Raw genomic sequence first — 18,770 nt, 5'->3', positions numbered from 1 at the left:
TGGACAACAACTTTCGTGGTTCAGTTTCTCCTTTTACCATTGGGAAAATAAAAAAATTGTTGCTAAAAGATAATTTTTGTGACTAAAAAGTTAAATGTTCATTTTTTCCTTCCATGTTGCTTCTGCTGCTGTGAAGCACCTGAAGGGTTAATAAACTTCTTGAATGTGGTTTTGAGTACCTTGAGGGGTGCAGTTTTTAGAATGGTGTCACTTTTGGGTATTTTCAGCCATATAGACCCCTCAAACTGACTTCAAATGTGAGGTGGTCCCTAAAAAAAATGGTTTTGTAAATTTCGTTGTAAAAATGACAAATCGCTGGTCAAATTTTAACCCTTATAACTTCCTAACAAAAAAAAATTTTGTTTCCAAAATTGTGCTGATGTAAAGTAAACATGTGGGAAATGTTATTTATTAACTATTTTGTGTCACATATCTCTCTGGTTTAACAGAATAAAAATTCAAAATGTGAAAATTGCGAAATTTTCAAAATTTTCGCCAAATTTCCGTTTTTATCACAAATAAACGCAGAATTTATTGACCTAAATTTACCACTAACATGAAGCCCAATATGTCACGAAAAAACAATCTCAGAACCGCTAGGATCCGTTGAAGCGTTCCTGAGTTATTACCTCATAAAGGGACACTGGTCAGAATTGCAAAAAACGGCAAGGTCTTTAAGGTCAAAATAGGCTGGATCATGAAGGGGTTAACTCCACTTAGATCGTTACTCCATGCCAGCTGTCAATGTTCCTGCATTGGTTCAGTTCGCTCTTGGATCTTTCTGGTGACCTGTCTTCTCCAGCAGAAGCTAAGTTCCTGATAGTTATTATTTGTTCATTGTTTCCTTGTCCAGCTGGTTATCATGATTTTATCTTGCTAGCTGGAAGCTCTGGGATGCAGAGTGGCATCTCCGCACCTCGGTGCGGAGGTCTTTTTGCACACTCTGCGTGGTCTTTTGTAGTTTTTTGTGCTGACCGCAAAGATACCTTTCCTATCCTCTGTCTGTTTAGTAAGTTTGGCCTCCCTTTGCTGAAACCTGTTTCATTTCTGCGTTTGTGACTTTCATCTTTACTCACAGTCAATATATGTGGGGGGCTGCCTTTTCCTTTGGGGAATTTCTCTGAGGCAAGGTAGGCTTTATTTTCTATCTCTAGGGCTAGCTAGCTCTTAGGCTGTGAAGAGGCGTCTAGGGAGTGTCAGGAACGCTCCACGGCTATTTCTAGTTGTTGTGATAGGATTAGGGCCTGCGGTCAGCAGAGCTCCCACATCCCAGAGCTTGCACTGTTAGTATAACTATCAGGTCGTGCCGGGTGCTCCTAACCACCAGGTCCATAACACCTAATGCAGTGTTGTTTCAACAACTACTTAACGAGAGCTAGAAGATAGAAGCTATGGAGAGGCAACCTGGAGAACACCATGGAGAGGCAACCTGGAGAACACCTTGGAGCGGCAGACACCGTCTCTACAATCCAGACCCAACTTGTAGGCCTAATGCAGTGTTGTTTCAACAACTACTTAACAAGAGCATGAAGATTGAAGCTATGAAGAGGCAACCTGGAGAACACCTTGCAGCGGGAGACACCGTCTCTACAACCCAGACCCAACTTGTAGGCCTAATGCAGTGTTGTTTCAACAGCTACTTAACAAGAGCATGAAGATTGAAGCTATGGAGAGGCAACCTGGAGAACACCTTGGAGCGGGAGACACCGTCTCTACAACCCAGACCCAACTTGTATGCCTAATGCAGTGTTGTTTCAACAACTACTTAACAAGAGCTTCAAGATAGAAGCGAAGGAGAGGCAACAGAGAGAACACCTTGGAGCGGCAGACATCGTCTCTACAACCCAGACCCAACTTGTAGGCCTAATGCAGTGTTGTTTCAACAACTACTTAACAAGAGCATGAAGATTGAAGCTATGGAGAGGCAACCTGGAGAACACCTTGGAGCGGCAGACACCGTCTCTACAAGCCAGACCGAACTTGTAGACATAATGCAGTGTTGCTTCAACAACTACTTAACGAGAGCTAGAAGATAGAAGCTATGGAGAGGCAACCTGGAGAACACCATGGAGAGGCAACCTGGAGAACACCTTGGAGCGGGAGACACCGTCTCTACAACCCAGACCCAACTTGTAGGCCTAATGCAGTGTTGTTTCAACAACTACTTAACAAGAGCATGAAGATTGAAGCTATGAAGAGGCAACCTGGAGAACACCTTGGAGCGGGAGACATCGTCTCTACAACCCAGACCCAACTTGTAGGCCTAATGCAGTGTTGTTTCAACAACTACTTAACAAGAACTTCAAGATAGAAGTGAAGGAGAGGCAACAGAGAGAACACCTTGGAGCGGAAGACTCAGTATGTAGACCACAACGAAACTTGTGGCCCCAATGCAGTTTTATAATTCTGACAAGCTGAAAATCCGCCTTTTTTTTTATAGGAGGACAGCTGTATTAAGTGGCGCAGACAGACACTGCTAGTAGGCCTTACACCACAAAGTAGGCTCACTGCAGGATGACAAACAGTTACATGGGTACATGGTCGGCATTGGTGTGCTCAGTAGAGGACAAATGGAAGGAGGGACCGCAGACAGACTTAGTAGGCCTAAAATAAAAAAATTAGCCTCAAAGCAGTTTCAATTATCTTGCAGGGGTACACAGGCAGCATTGGTGTGTTCAGCGGAGGACAATTGGAAGGAGGGACCGCAGACAGACTTAGTAGGCCTAAAATAAAAAAAAATAGCCTCAAAGCAGTTTCAATTATCTTGCAGGGGTACACAGGCAGCATTGGTGTGTTCAGCGGAGGACAATTGGAAGGAGGGACCGCAGACAGACTTAGTAGGCCTAAAATAAAAAAAATTAGGCTCAAAGCAGTTTGAATTATCTTGCAGAGTTACATAGGCAGCATTGGTGTGGTCAGTGGAGGACGATTGGAAGGAGTGTCTAACACAGTTAGTACTCCCAAAAAATAAATAGATGTTAATGTCTCGCAAAACAACATAACCAAAAAACAAAAGGGTGGCATACTTAGGTACAGGGGTGGGCTCCTCTGCTGAGTTTCAAACATAGTAATTTGGCTCTAAGTATTTACTGGTGTCAATATAGGACACTGACCCTGACTATTTTAACTAGCATCATACATGTCAACAAATTGGTATTGTCAGTGCCAGGCATTGAAGGATGTCATCGCATAGACTAAACATTGGTGGAGCTGTGAGAGATAATTTTGCAAGTGGTAGAGCACTGTTTGAGCTGGGGGGGAACTCTCTTGTGGCCGGCGGTACAGGCCCAGGGCCCCTCATGTTACAACGGTGTGTATGATGTTGGGTGCGCACCACCACCACCAGAGACACTTTATTGTACTATGAGGGACCCAGTTGCAGTGGCTTCGACCAAAAGCGGGCACACCCACCTCTTCAGACAAACGGCACTCTCACGGGTGCTTGCGCCAAGTGGCGCGACCACGGCCCCGTGGGGAGAGTTAGCCCATTTAGGGAGGTGTAAACATGTTGTATGCTGGACAAACAGCTGCTGCAAATTAAGAGATTGGAACAGTCAGTAAGACGAGTCCACAAGCAAGACCTTTTTCTAGGAAAGCTAAGTGTCAGCCGGGAAAGGTGGGGCAAAATAATTTGAAATCCTTGAGTGGTTCATTTTAATGAAGGTTAGATCATCAACATTTTGGGTAGCCAGACGAGTCCTTTTTTCTGTCAATATTGAACCAGCAGCACTGAATACTCTTTCTGATAGCACACTAGCTGCTGGGCAAGCAAGCTCCTGCAATGCATATTCTGCCAATTCAGGCCAGGTGTCTATTTTGGATGCCCAGTAATCAAATGGGAATGACGGATGAGGGAGAACATCGATAAGGGATGAAAAATAGTTAGTAACCATACTGGACAAATGTTGTCTCCTGTCACTTTGAATTGATGCTGCAGTACCTGTCCTGCCTGCGGTCATTGCGAAATCACTCCACAACCTGGTCAGAAAACCCCTCTGTCCAACGCCACTTCTGATTTGTGCATCTCTAACACCTCTGCCCTGTTGCCCCCTGCAGCTCGTGTGAGAACCATCACCGGCGCTGTGTGCTGGGAATGCCTGAATCAAACGGTCTACAAGAGTTGCTTGTTTTGGTTGCTAATATTTGTTCGAGGTTCTCATGTGGCATGATATTTTGCAATGTGCCTTTATAGCGAGGATCAAGGAGGCAGGCCAACCAGTAATCGTCATCGGTCATCATTTTAATAATGCGTGGGTCCCTTTTGAGGATATGTAAGGCATAATCCGCCGTGTGGGCCAAAGTTCCACTAGTCAAATCTGCGGTTGTGCTGGGTTGAGGGGCAGTTTCAGGCAAATCTACGTCACTTGTCTCCCTAAAAAACCCTGAACCCGGCCTTGCAACGCCACCAGTTGCTATTGGCCCCGGAGAAGCTTCCTCATACAAAAAATACTCATCCCCATCATCCCCCTCATCCTCCTCCTCTTCACCCGCTACCTCTTCCTGTAGACTGCCCTGACCAGACAATGGCTGACTGTCATCAAGGCTTCCCGGGCAGCACGGTGGCGCAGTGGTTAGCACAGCAGCCTTGCAGCGCTGGGGTCCTGGGTTCTAATCCCACTCAGGACAACATCTGCAAAGAGTTTGTATGTTCTCTCCGTGTTTGCGTGGGTTTCCTCCGGGTACTCCGGTTTCCTCCCACATTCCAAAGACATACTGATAGGGAATCTAGATTGTGAGCCCCATCGGGGACAGCGATGATAATGTGTGCAAACTGTAAAGCGCTGCGGAATATGTTAGCGCTATATAAAAATAAAGATATTATTATTATTATTCCCTCTTCCTCGGCTGCAGACGCCTGCTCCTTTATGTGCGTCAAACTTTGCATCAGCAGACGCATTAGGGGATGCTCATGCTTATTATGGCGTTGTCAGCACTAACCAGCCATGTGCATTCCTCAAAACACTGAAGGACTTGACACAGGTCTTGTACCTTTGACCACTGCACACCTGACAACTCCATGTCTGCCATCCAACTGCCTGCCCGTGTATGTGTATCCTCCCACAAATACATAACAGCACGACTCTGTTCGCACAGTCTCTGAAGCATGTGCAGTGTAGAGTTCCACCTTGTTGCAATGTCGATGATTAGGCGATGCTGGGGAAGGTTCAAAGACCGCTGATGGTTCTGCATACGGCTGGAGTGCACGGGCGAACGGCGGATATGCGAGCAAAGTCTGCGCACTTGGAGGAGCAGGTCGGGTAACACCGGATAACTTTTCAGGAAGCACTGCACCACCAGGTTTAAGGTGTGAGCCAGGCAAGGAATGTGTTTCAGTTGGGAAAGGGCTATGGCAGCCATAAAATTCCTTCCGTTATCACTCACTACCTTGCCTGCCTCAAGATGTACACTGCCCAGCCATGACTGAGTTTCTTGCTGCAAGAACTCGGACAGAACTTCCGCGGTGTGTCTGTTGTCGCCCAAACACTTCATTGCCAATACAGCCTGCTGACGCTTGCCACTAGCTGTTCCATAATGGGACACCTCGTGTGCAACAGTGGCAGCTGCGGATGGAGTGCTCGTGCGACTGCGGTCTGTGGACGAGCTCTTGCTTCTGCAGGAGGACGAGGAGGAGGAGGAGGGGGGGCGAACGCCTACAGCCAACTGTTTCCTAGACCGTGGGCTAGGCAGAACTGTCCCAATATTGCTGTCCCCTGTGGACCCTGCATCCACCACATTAACCCAGTGAGCCGTGATGGACACGTAACGTCCCTGGCCATGCCTACTAGTCCATGCATCTGTTGTCAGGTGCACCTTTGTACTCACAGATTGCCTGAGTGCATGGACGATGCGGTCTTTTACATGCTGGTGGAGGGCTGGGATGGCTTTTCTCAAAAAGAAGTGTCGACTGGGTAGCTCGTAGCGTGGTTCTGCATAGTCCATCAGGGCTTTGAAAGCATCGCTTTCAACTAACCGGTAGGGCATCATCTCTAATGAGATTAGTCTAGCAATGTGGGCGTTCAAACCCTGTGTACGCGGATGCGAGGATGAGTACTTCCTTTTCCTAACGAGAGTCTCATGTAGGGTGAGCTGGACTGGAGAGCTGCAGATCGTGGAACTAGCGGGGGTGCCGGTGGACATGGCAGCCTAAGAGAGGGTTGGAGATGGTATTCTTGCTGGTGCCCTACATGCAGTGTTTCCTACTACGAAACTGGTGATTCCCTGACTGCTTTGGCCTGGCGACGAAATCTGAACATTTGCTGCAGGTGGTGCGGGAAATGGTGGGCTTACAGTGCGGGAAGGGATGTAGCGTTGCTGACTAGCTTCATTGGCCGAGGGTGCTTCAACCTTAAGGGACGTTTGGTAGTGAGTCCAGGCTTGCAAATGCATGGTGGTTAAATGTCTATGCATGCAACTTGTATTTAGACTTTTAACCCTGCTGTTCTGTTGGTCAAAAATGACCGACTTTGAACTTCAATATTCTTTAAAATATTCAAGATGCGGCTCTGAAACCCGTGGCCGACCGACCCATCCTCATTTAAGTCAATCAACCACAAGTTTCAGAACCGCATCTTGAACACCCCAAAAAATACCAAAGTTCAAAATAGGTCTCCCCAGACCGAACAGAACAGCAGGGTTAAGATTCTGACCTCTGCTTAAGGTAGTTGAACATTTTTGACAGATGACTTTGCGCTGATCATTTGGATGTTGTTTAAAAAAATGCCAGACTGCATTCTTTCTACTATCGGATACCTTTTCAGGCATTGCAGACTGAGCTTCTTTAACCGGATGTCCACGCTGTCCTACAACTGGTTTTGCCACGCGCTTTTGGCCAGATACGGGCCTGGCAGATGGAACCTGTTGCGATGTTGATGCCTTCTGCGGCTCCTCCTCCGCTTCAGAGCTACTGCCGCCTGCACCCTGTTCCCCCAATGGCTGCCAATCGGGGTCAACAACTGGGTCATCTATGACCTCCTCTTCTATCTCGTGTGCAACTTCGTCTGTGTCACCATGTAAGCCGGTGGTATAGCGTTCGTGACGGGGCACCATAGTCTCATCAGGGCCTGATTCTGAATCAGTACACTGCGAGGGCAATGTTCTGGTCTGAGTCAAAGGAACAGCATAGTAATCTGGCTGTGGCTGTGCATCTGTGCACTCCATGTCCGATTCAACTTGTAATGGGCATGGCCTGTTAACTGTTTCACTTTCTAACCCAGGAACGGTATGTGTAAAGAGCTCCATGGAGTAACCCGTTGTGTCGCCTGACGCATCCTTCTCTGTTGTTCTTGGAGAAGAAGACAAGGAAGCGACTTGTCCCTGACCGTGACCATCCACTAACGACGCGCTGCTTTTACATTTAGCAGTTTCAGAAGAGGAGGCGAAAGAGCTAGAGGCTGAGTCAGCAAGGAAAGCCAAAACTTGTTCTTGCTGCTCCGGCTTTAAAAGCGGTTTTCCTACTCCCAGAAAAGTGTTGTGACCTGGTGGTTAGGAGCACCTGGCACGACCTGATAGTTAAACTCACACAGGACAAGCTCTGGAATGTGGGAGCTCTGCTGACCGCAGGCCCTAATACTATCACAACAACTAGAAATAGCCGTGGAGCGTTCCTGACTCTCCCTAGACGCCTCTTCAGTAGTGTTGAGCGATACCTTCCGATATCGGAAAGTATCGGTATCGGATAGGATCGGCCGATATTCAAAAAATATCGGATATCGCCGATACCGATACCCGATCCCAATGCAAGTCAATGGGACCAAAATATCGGAATTAAAATAAACCCTTTCTTGCCTTGTAGGTTCATTCTACATGAAGGAAAACAACTAAGAATAATGTAGGATGTATTGTGGGAGGTGGCGGAGACATTAAAGGCAATGAGGTTTAGCCCAATCAAATAGAATAGCATGTTTTTTTTTTTTTTTAAGACGTTCGGAGTGAAAAAGATATTGAGTATGTAAATTTTTTTTTATTTTGTCAGATATTGATGTTTCACTATTCCACGCCCTTCCCCTTCTTTTTTTTTCTTTTTTTTTTTTACTTTTCCCACACTTTCATCTTCATCATCATCAGCATCTTTGACATCAACTTCTTCTTCACCTTATTCATCTTCTTCTTCATCTTCTACCTATTTTTTTTTTTATTACATTCTTCATATTCATTTTATTCAACTATTATTATTCTTCCTATTCTACATATTCTTTTTATTCCACTGTTATTATTCTTCCTATTCTACTTCTTCATCATATTCTCATTTGTGACAGGCATTCCCGTAGTTGTTATCTATAAAAGTTGGAAGATTACACCTTCCGTTCTGCCAGTCACAAAAGTTACATTTGTCCGCGTTCAGTTTGGCCTGCAGCATCAGGCTTTATCCAGGGGCACCACGAGGAGGAACGGACTCACCCCCATACACTGCTTAGTCTTCTTCTGCATATAATTTAGATAATATCTTTTGCTCTGATATTAAGTCTTATGCTTAATGTTCTTCTGCTCTTTGTTCTGCAGCCTCTTGTTCTTCTGCTTCTCGGTCTTCCATGTCGTCGTCTCCAGGGTCGTCGTCTCCAGTGTCGTCATCTCCGCCGTCGTCATCTCAGCCGTCGTCGTCTCCGCCGTCATCGTCGTCGTCATCGGGGTGGTCTTCCAGGTCGTCGTCGTCGTCATCGGGGTGGTCTTCCGGGTCGTCGACTTTAGGGTCTTCAACTTGGAAATGTAGCAGATGGTACAAGAAGGCTGAGAAAATGCCAAGAACCAGCTGATGGAACTGGAACTCGGATGGCTACCCGAAGGTTCAAGAGCCTATGGAACTACCGAGGACCAGCTGACGTTACTGGAACCCGGTTACTAAGCATGAGGTACCCGTGCTAAAAAGCACTACCAAGGACCGCCTGACGTTGGCGGAACTCGGATACCCAGAAGGAGGCACCTAAGCCAAAGGCTCTGCCCGGAACCAGCTGACGGTACTGGAACCAGGATGGGGAGCAGAAGGTACAAGAGAAAAAGACACTGCCGAGAACCAGCTGACGGTACTGGAACCCGGATGGGTAGCCGAAGGTCCAAGAGCCAATGGAACTACCGAGGACCAGCTGACGTTACTGGAACCCGGTTACTAAGCAGGAGGTACCCGTGCCCGAAAGCACTACCAAGGACCACCTGACGTTGGTGGAACTTGGATACCCAGAAGGAGGCACCTAAGCCAAAGGCTCTGCCCGGAACCAGCTGACGGTACTGGAACCAGGATGGGGAGCAGAAGGTACAAGAGCAAAAGACACTGCCGAGAACCAGCTGAGGGTGCTGGAACCAGGTGGTGGACCTGAAGGTCCACAGGAGAGGAGAGAACAGCTAGGCCGCGAGGCAGCCGCAGTTACCGAACCCCAACAGTCCTACAGGGGGAGCTGGGCCTACTGGCACTACAGAACCAGCCTTGACTACCAGTTCACGCAGCCCACATAGGAAGCTCCTAAACTGGAGGCACCCTGGAGTTGGCTAACCCGACCGCACCACGACGGGGCAAGCATAGGCGTCTCAGTGAGCTTGACACAACCCGGAAACAGCTGGCGGTGCTGAAACCAGGCTTGGCACGAGGGAGTACCTGTGTCAAGAACACTGCCGAGAACCAGCTGGCGGTGCTGGAACCCAGATGCGTTGCCCCAGTGTGCAAGAGCCAATGGCACGACCAAGGACCAGCTGACGGTGCTGGAACACGGTTACTAAGCTGTAGGTGCCCGCGCTTAAAAGCACTACCAAGGACCGCCTGACGTTGGCGGAACTCAGATACTCAGGAGGAGGCACCTAAGCCAAAGGCTCGGCCCGGAACCAGCTGACGGTGCTGGAACCAGGTGGTGGACCCCAAGGCCCACAGGAGAGGAGAGAACAGCTAGGCCGCGAGGCAGCCGCAGTTACCGAACCCCAACAGTCCTACAGGGGGAGCTGGACCTACTGGCACTACAGAACCAGCCTTGACTACCAGTTCACGCAGCCCACATAGGAAGCTCCTAAACTGGAGGCACCCTGGAATTGGCTAACCCGACTGCAACACGACGGGGCAAACATAGGCGTCTCAGCGAGTTTGACACACCCCGGAAACAGCTGACGGTGCTGAAACCAGGTTTGGCACGAGGGAGTACCTGTGACAAAAACACTGCCGAGAACCAGCTGGCGGTGCTGGAACCCAGATGCGTTGCCCCAGTGTGCAAGAGCCAATGGCACGACCGAGGACCAGCTGACGGTGCTGGAACCCGGTTACTAAGCTGTAGGTGCCCGCGCTTAAAAGCACTACCAAGGACCGCCTGACGTTGGCGGAACTCGGATACCCAGGAGGAGGCACCTAAGCCAAAGGCTCGGCCCGGAACCAGCTGACGGTTCTGGAACCAGGTGGTGGACCCCAAGGCCCACAGGAGAGGAGAGAACAGCTAGGCCGCGAGGCAGCCGCAGTTACCGAACCCCAACAGTCCTACAGGGGGAGCTGGGCCTACTGGCACTACAGAACCAGCCTTGACTACCAGTTCACGCAGCCCACATAGGAAGCTCCTAAACTGGAGGCACCCTGGAGTTAGCTAACCCGACTGCAACACGACAGGGCAAACATAGGCGTCTCAGCGAGTTTGACACACCCCGGAAACAGCTGACGGTGCTGAAACCAGGTTTGGCACGAGGGAGTACCTGTGACAAAAACACTGCCGAGAACCAGCTGGCGGTGCTGGAACCCAGATGCGTTGCCCCAGTGTGCAAGAGCCAATGGCACGACCGAGGACCAGCTGGCGGTGCTGGAACACGGTTACTAAGCTGTAGGTGCCCGCGCTTAAAAGCACTACCAAGGACCGCCTGACGTTGGCGAAACTCGGATACCCAGGAGGAGGCACCTAAGCCAAAGGCTCGGCCCGGAACCAGCTGACGGTGCTGGAACCAGGTGGTGGACCCCAATGCCCACAGGAGAGGAGAGAACAGCTAGGCCGCGAGGCAGCCGCAGTTACCGAACCCCAACAGTCCTACAGGGGGAGCTGGGCCTACTGGCACTACAGAACCAGCCTTGACTACCAGTTCACGCAGCCCACATAGGAAGCTCCTAAACTGGAGGCACCCTGGAGTTGGCTAACCCGACTGCAACACGACGGGGCAAACATAGGCGTCTCAGCGAGTTTGACACACCCCAGAAACAGCTGACGGTGCTGAAACCAGGTTTGGCACGAGGGAGTACCTGTGACAAAAACACTGCCGAGAACCAGCTGGCGGTGCTGGAACCCAGATGCGTTGCCCCAGTGTGCAAGAGCCAATGGCACGACCGAGGACCAGCTGGCGGTGCTGGAACACGGTTACTAAGCTGTAGGTGCCCGCGCTTAAAAGCACTACCAAGGACCGCCTGACGTTGGCGAAACTCGGATACCCAGGAGGAGGCACCTAAGCCAAAGGCTCGGCCCGCAACCAGCTGACGGTGCTGGAACCAGGTGGTGGACCCCAATGCCCACAGGAGAAGAGAGAACAGTTAGGCCGCGAGGCAGCCGCAGTTACCGAACCCCAACAGTCCTACAGGGGGAGCTGGGCCTACTGGCACTACAGAACCAGCCTTGACTACCAGTTCACGCAGCCCACATAGGAAGCTCCTAAACTGGAGGCACCCTGGAGTTGGCTAACCCGACTGCAACACGACGGGGCAAACATAGGCGTCTCAGCGAGTTTGACACACCCCGGAAACAGCTGACGATGCTGAAACCAGGTTTGGCACGAGGGAGTACCTGTGACAAAAACACTGCCGAGAACCAGCTGGCGGTGCTGGAACCCAGATGCGTTGCCCCAGTGTGCAAGAGCCAATGGCACGACCGAGGACCAGCTGGCGGTGCTGGAACACAGTTACTAAGCTGTAGGTGCCCGCGCTTAAAAGCACTACCAAGGACCGCCTGACGTTGGCGGAACTCGGATACCCAGGAGGAGGCACCTAAGCCAAAGGCTCGGCCCGGAACCAGCTGACGGTGCTGGAACCAGGTGGTGGACCCCAAGGCCCACAGGAGAGGAGAGAACAGCTAGGCCGCGAGGCAGCCGCAGTTACCGAACCCCAACAGTCCTACAGGGGGAGCTGGGCCTACTGGCACTACAGAACCAGCCTTGACTACCAGTTCACGCAGCCCACATAGGAAGCTCCTAAACTGGAGGCACCCTGGAGTTGGCTAACCCGACCGCACCACGACGGGGCAAGCATAGGCGTCTCAGTGAGCTTGACACAACCCGGAAACAGCTGACGGTGCTGAAACCAGGCTTGGCACGAGGGAGTACCTGTGACAAGAACACTGCCGAGAACCAGCTGGCGGTGCTGGAACCCAGATGCGTTGCCCCAGTGTGCAAGAGCCAATGGCACGACCGAGGACCAGCTGGCGGTGCTGGAACCCGGTTACTAAGCTGTAGGTGCCCGCGCTTAAAAGCACTACCAAGGACCGCCTGACGTTGGCGGAACTCGGATACCCAGGAGGAGGCACCTAAGCCAAAGGCTCGGCCTGGAACCAGCTGACGGTGCTGGAACCAGGTAGTGGACCCCAAGGCCCACAGGAGAGGAGAGAACAGCTAGGCCGCGAGGCAGCCGCAGTTACCGAACCCCAACAGTCCTACAGGGGGAGCTGGGCCTACTGGCACTACAGAACCAGCCTTGACTACCAGTTCACGCAGCCCACATAGGAAGCTCCTAAACTGGAGGCACCTTGGAGTTGGCTAACCCGACCGCACCACGACGGGGCAAGCATAGGCGTCTCAGTGAGCTTGACACAACCCGGAAACAGCTGACGGTGCTGAAACCAGGCTTGGCACGAGGGAGTACCTGTGACAAGAACACTGCCGAGAACCAGCTGGCGGTGCTGGAACCCAGATGCGTTGCCTATTAAAGATTGTCTTCCTAGAGCCCCAACTAGCGGTGTTGGAGCTAAGGGTAAGCAGGGGGAGCAGAGTGTAGGCCGAAGCCTGCACTGGAGGCAGCTTTGTGTCTGCGTTGCGTTTGCAGGACACTTTGCCGGCTACACAGTGGGGGAACAGCTGGCGTTGCTGAACCCCACTAACACAATGGCGTGTGTTTTTCTCTGTGCAGCTAGCACTTGCGGTCAAAAACTAGCGATGTTAGAGCCCGTGTTGAAGCAGGAGGAGGACTAGAGGAGCAGAGTGTAGGCCGAAGCCTATTTGAACCAATTTCAAAGGAAACCTTTAACCCCCCCTCAGGTGTTACAAAGTACAAGACACACACCTTGTGCAGTATTAATGCTGCACAAGTGAAAGGTTGCTCTATTAATTTGTCTACTTGCACACGCTGAATGAAAGACGTACACAATTTAGCCCATTCTACAGTCAAACTGTAGTGGATGCGTGACTTGGCTTTTTAAGGAGACGCAGCACAGGTGTCCCAAATAACGCCTTGGTGCTTGGCGCAGCTTCCTGAGCGTTGTTATTTGCTGTACAGGAGTCTGCGCTCTTGTGTTATCCCTTGGCAATGCCCTGTTAGAGCTGCCCGTCTTATGACCTCATTTCATGTTGGCCGGTGCGGTTAACGATGGCCATAAATCCCAGACCCACAGTGCCTTTTCATAAAGTCACACTGCGGTGCTGTGATTCGTGGCCTTGAGCAGTAAATATTTTGGCCGCTCACACACGTCCTTACACCTGCTTCAGACTGGGCGGCCTCTGCTGATCCCTTCTCGCATGCCGCGGCCATGAGGCTGCACAGTCTGAAGAAGGCGGAAGGAGATGAGTTAAGACAGGTGAAGATATGCACTGCTCGTGCCCATCAATCACACCCTCGCAGTCAAAATAAGACAACGAGGAGCATTGTTTCAGGCAGGGCGGACGCACAGGCGCAACAAGCCAACCAATGATGTCAGAAGACGGGAAGCGCTACCAAGGGGGGTGCTGCGTATCATTAGAAAGGAAAGTCACACCTCAGGGACAGTGGAATGGTCTCAATGAGACACATTTTGTACGTTTTGAGTTCCACGTGGGCAAGGACAAAAAGTCAGCCACCTTGTACAAATGCAGCAGTACTGCTGTACAAGGTGGCTGTTATACATAGAAACACCTGGGGGTGGGGGGCAGGCTCCCTTCAATTTCAGTTCATGTGCCTGCGTGGCGTTTGCAGGACACGTTGCCAGCTACACAGCAGGGGAACAGCTGGCGGTGCTGAACCCCACTAACACATTGACTGGTGTTTTTCTCTGTGCAGCTAGCAGTTCCGGGCAAAAACTAGCGGTGTTTGAGCCCAGGGTCAGCAGGAGGAGTAGAGGAGCAGAGTGTAGGCCGAAGCCTAGTTGAACCAATTTCAAAGGTTACCTTTAACCCCCCCCTCAGGTGTTGCAAGGTACAAGAGCCACACCTTGAACAGCATTAATGATGCACAAGTCAAAGGTTGCTCTATTTAATTTTGCTCCTTGCACACGCTGAATTAAACACGTACACTATTTAGCCCATTATACTGTCAAACAGTAGTGGAGGCGTGACTACTAGTCTTTTTAAGGAGACGCAGCACAGGTGTACAAATTTACACCTAGGTGCTGTGCGCAGATTCCTTACCGTTGTTATTTGCAGTACAGGAAACTGCGCTCTTGTGTTATCCCTTGGCAATACCCTGTTAGTGCAGGCCGTCTCATGACCTCATTTCATGTTGGCCGGTGCGGTTAACGATGGCGATAAATCCCAGACCCACAGTGGCTTTTCCTAAAGTCACACTGCGGTGCTGGGATTCGTGGCCTTGTGCAGTAAATATGTTCGCCGCTCACACATGTCCTTACACCTGCTTCAGACTGGGTGGCCTCAGCTGATCCCTTATCGCATGCCGCGGCCATGAGGCCGCACAGTCAGAAGAAGGCGGAAGGAGGGGAGTGAAGACAGGGGAACATATGCACTGCTCGTGCCCATCAATCACACCCTCGCAGTCAAAATATATGAGACAACGGGGGGCGTTGTGTCGGGCAGGGGGGACGCACAGGCACAGCCAGCCAACCAATGATGTCAGGAGACGGGCAGCGCTAACAATGGGGGTGCTGCGTGTCATTAAAAAGGAAAGTCACACCTCAGGGACATTGTAATGGTCTGTAATGAGACACATTTTGTACTTGTTGAGTTCCACGTGTGCAAGGAGAAAAAGTCAGCCACCTTGTACAAATGCAGCAGTACTGCTGTACAAGGTGGCTGTTATACATAGAAACACCTGGGGGGGTGGGGGGCAGGCTCCCTTCAATTTCAGTTCATGTGCCTGCGTGGCGTTTGCAGGACACGTTGCCAGCTACACAGCAGGGGAACAGCTGGCGGTGCTGAACCCCACTAACACATTGGCTGGTGTTTTTCTCTGTGCAGCTAGCATGTCCGGGCAGAAACTGGCGTTGTTTGAGCCCAGGGTCAGCAGGAGGAGGAGAGGAGCAAAGTGTAGGCCGAAGCCTGCACTGGTGGCAGCTTTTGGTCAGTTGTGCCAGCGTGGCTTGTGCTGGACACGATGCCGACTACACAGCAGGGGAACAGCTGGCGGTGCTGAACCCCACTAACACATTGGCTGGTCTTTTTCTCTGTGCAGCTAGCATGTCCGGGCAGAAACTGGCGTTGTTTGAGCCCAGGGTCAGCAGGAGGAGGAGAGGAGCAAAGTGTAGGCCGAAGCCTGCACTGGTGGCAGCTTTTGTTCTGTTGTGCCAGCGTGGCTTGTGCTGGACACGTTGCCGACTACACAGCAGGGGAACAGCTGGCGTTGCTGAACCCCACTAACACATTGACTGGTGTTTTTCTCTGTGCAGCTAGCAGTTCCGGGCAAAAACTAGCGGTGTTTGAGCCCAGGGTCAGCAGGAGGAGGAGAGGAGCAGAGTGTAGGCCGAAGCCTAGTTGAACCAATTTCAAAGGTTACCTTTAACCCCCCCCTCAGGTGTTGCAAGGTACAAGAGCCACACCTTGAACAGCATTAATGATGCACAAGTCAAAGGTTGCTCTATTTAATTTTGCTCCTTGCACACGCTGAATTAAACACGTACACTATTTAGCCCATTATACTGTCAAACAGTAGTGGAGGCGTGACTACTAGTCTTTTTAAGGAGACGCAGCACAGGTGTACAAATTTACACCTAGGTGCTGTGCGCAGATTCCTTACCGTTGTTATTTGCAGTACAGGAAACTGCGCTCTTGTGTTATCCCTTGGCAATACCCTGTTAGTGCAGGCCGTCTCATGACCTCATTTCATGTTGGCCGGTGCGGTTAACGATGGCGATAAATCCCAGACCCACAGTGGCTTTTCCTAAAGTCACACTGCGGTGCTGGGATTCGTGGCCTTGTGCAGTAAATATGTTCGCCGCTCACACATGTCCTTACACCTGCTTCAGACTGGGTGGCCTCAGCTGATCCCTTATCGCATGCCGCGGCCATGAGGCCGCACAGTCAGAAGAAGGCGGAAGGAGGGGAGTGAAGACAGGGGAACATATGCACTGCTCGTGCCCATCAATCACACCCTCGCAGTCAAAATATATGAGACAACGGGGGGCGTTGTGTCGGGCAGGGGGGACGCACAGGCACAGCCAGCCAACCAATGATGTCAGGAGACGGGCAGCGCTAACAATGGGGGTGCTGCGTGTCATTAAAAAGGAAAGTCACACCTCAGGGACATTGTAATGGTCTGTAATGAGACACATTTTGTACTTGTTGAGTTCCACGTGTGCAAGGAGAAAAAGTCAGCCACCTTGTACAAATGCAGCAGTACTGCTGTACAAGGTGGCTGTTATACATAGAAACACCTGGGGGGGTGGGGGGCAGGCTCCCTTCAATTTCAGTTCATGTGCCTGCGTGGCGTTTGCAGGACACGTTGCCAGCTACACAGCAGGGGAACAGCTGGCGGTGCTGAACCCCACTAACACATTGGCTGGTGTTTTTCTCTGTGCAGCTAGCATGTCCGGGCAGAAACTGGCGTTGTTTTAGCCCAGGGTCAGCAGGAGGAGGAGAGGAGCAAAGTGTAGGCCGAAGCCTGCACTGGTGGCAGCTTTTGTTCTGTTGTGCTAGCGTGGCTTGTGCTGGACACGATGCCGACTACACAGCAGGGGAACAGCTGGCGGTGCTGAACCCCACTAACACATTGGCTGGTGTTTCTCTCTGTGCAGCTAGCATGTCCGGGCAGAAACTGGCGGTGTTTGAGCCCGGGGTCAGCAGGAGGAGGAGAGGAGCAGAGTGTAGGCCGAAGCCTGCACTGGTGGCAGCTTTTGGTCGGTTGTGCCAGCGTGGCTTGTGCTGGACACGATGCCAACTACACAGCAGGGGAACAGCTGGCGGTGCTGAACCCCACGAACACATTGACTGGTGTTTTTCTCTGTGCAGCTAGCAGTTCCGGGCAGAAACTAGCGGTGTTTGAGCCCAGGGTCAGCAGGAGGAGTAGAGGAGCAGAGTGTAGGCCGAAGCCTAGTTGAACCAATTTCAAAGGTTACCTTTAACCCCCCCTCAGGTGTTGCAAGGTACAAGAGCCACACCTTGAACAGCATTAATGATGCACAAGTCAAAGGTTGCTCTATTTAATTTTGCTCCTTGCACACGCTGAATTAAACACGTACACTATTTAGCCCATTATACTGTCAAACAGTAGTGGAGGCGTGACTACTAGTCTTTTTAAGGAGATGCAGCACAGGTGTCAAAATTTACACCTAGCTGCTGTGCGCAGATTCCTGAGCGTTGTTATTTGCTGTACAGGAGTCTGCGCTATTGGGATCCCTTGGCCATGCGCTGTGACTGAGCACTTCCTGTCTTCTGACCTCATTTAATGTCGGCCGTTACGGTTAGCGATGGACATGAATCCCAGACCCACAGTGTGTTTTCAAAAAATCACACTGCATTACTGGGATTCGTGGCCTTGTTCAGTAAATATGTTTGACGCTCACACATGTCCTTACACCTGCTTCAGACTGGGCGGCCTCATCTGATCCCTTATCGCCTGCCGCGGCCATGAGGACACCCAGTCTGAAGAAGGCGGAAGGAGATGAGTGAACACAGGCAAACATATGCACTGCACATGCCCATCAATCACACCCTCGCTGTTCAAAAAAATAAGACACCGAGGGGCGTTGTTTCGAGCAGGGCAGACGCACATGCGCAGCCAGCTAACCAATGATGTCAAAAGACGGGCAGCGCTAACAAGGGTGGTGCTGCGTATCATTAGAAAGGAAAGTCACACCTCAGGGACAGTGGAATGGTCTCAATGAGACACATTTTGTACGTGTTGAGTTCCACGTGGGCAAGGAGAAAAAGTCAGCCACCTTGTACAAATGCAGCAGTACTGCTGTACAAGGTGGCTGTTTTACATAGAAACACCTGGGGGTGGGGGGCAGGCTCCCTTCAATTTCAGTTCATGTGCCTGCGTGGCGTTTGCAGGTCACGTTGCAAGCTACACAGCAGGGGAACAGCTGGCGGTGCTGAACCCCACTGACACATTGACTGGTGTTTTTCTCTGTGCAGCTCGCATGTCCGGGCAAAAACTGGCGGTGTTAGAGCCCAGGCTCAGCAGGAGGAGGAGAGGAGCAATGTGTAGGCCGAAGCCTGCACTGGTGGCAGCTTTTGGTCAGTTGTGCCAGCGTGGCTTGTGCTGGACACGATGCCGACTACACAGCAGGGGAACAGCTGGCGGTGCTGAACCTCACTAACACATTGACTGGTGTTTTTCTCTGTGCAGCTAGCAGTTCCGGGCAAAAACTAGCGGTGTTTGAGCCCAGGGTCAGCAGGAGAGGAGCAGAGTGTAGGCTGAAGCCTAGTTGAACCAATTTCAAAGGTTACCTTTAACCCCCCTCAGGTGTTGCAAGGTACAA

The sequence above is a fragment of the Ranitomeya imitator genome, chromosome 2 (genome assembly GCF_032444005.1).
Source record: "Ranitomeya imitator isolate aRanImi1 chromosome 2, aRanImi1.pri, whole genome shotgun sequence".
NCBI lineage: Eukaryota > Metazoa > Chordata > Amphibia > Anura > Dendrobatidae > Ranitomeya > Ranitomeya imitator.
The sequence above is the reverse complement of the archived record's forward strand: the minus strand, read 5'-3'. Positions refer to the sequence as shown.